At 44.2% G+C, this 604-nt stretch overlaps 1 long non-coding RNA gene across 1 annotated transcript in view; it reads left to right on the forward strand.

The window, feature by feature from the left end:
* Nucleotides 1–569: 569 nt before the first annotated feature.
* LOC140930584 (uncharacterized) overlaps nucleotides 570–604 on the forward strand; it is a 4,204-nt gene continuing 4,169 nt past the window's right edge. The window contains exon 1 of the long non-coding RNA XR_012164872.1: nucleotides 570–604. This exon is cut by the window's right edge and continues 169 nt beyond it. This is a non-coding gene — a long non-coding RNA (uncharacterized lncRNA).

Consider the following 604-nt stretch of genomic DNA (forward strand, 5'->3'; position numbering starts at 1 on the left):
TAAAGATTTTGTTCGACAACTGAAGGCGTTTCCGCCGTTCTTCTGTCATTTTTGTGCCTGTGAAATGTCCCCAGGGTGGGGGTATTTGATCACCTGAATGGACCCTAGTGTGGGGCATTTGAACGGCATTTTGGCCCGGGTAGGGGGGAATTTGAACAATAATTTTCAAAAAAGTCAAATGCCCGGGGGTTTGCCCGGGGGGGCATGTTGAAGCTTCGATTTGACTGATACATTACACGTACAGTGTATGAGTATCTTGTTAGCTTTAATCTGTTAAAATGCTTCGCTACATATCGTACCTCACTGTTCACTGTAAAGACTGGTCCATCTTCCGCTTTGATGTAGCTGACGATCTTTTTCCTTGTAAAGCTATTACAGCACTGTAAATTCCCCAAAAACTCGCCTTGAAGTTGAAAATCGTGGCTGTTGATTACTCGATCAAAGTTCGATTGGTTTTTTAGCGCCCACGCTGTAAAAATGGTCAGCAGTCATGCTCGAATTACAGGCGCGGTCGCAAGGCAAACCGGTTTGAGGGCGGTTCAAATTGAAACTAACAGCCTAGTATAGTGTTGGGTTTTGTTCGCTCTGATTGTAATTTTAGGAA

Source organism: Porites lutea, chromosome 3, assembly GCF_958299795.1.
Source record: "Porites lutea chromosome 3, jaPorLute2.1, whole genome shotgun sequence".
Taxonomy (NCBI): domain Eukaryota; kingdom Metazoa; phylum Cnidaria; class Anthozoa; order Scleractinia; family Poritidae; genus Porites; species Porites lutea.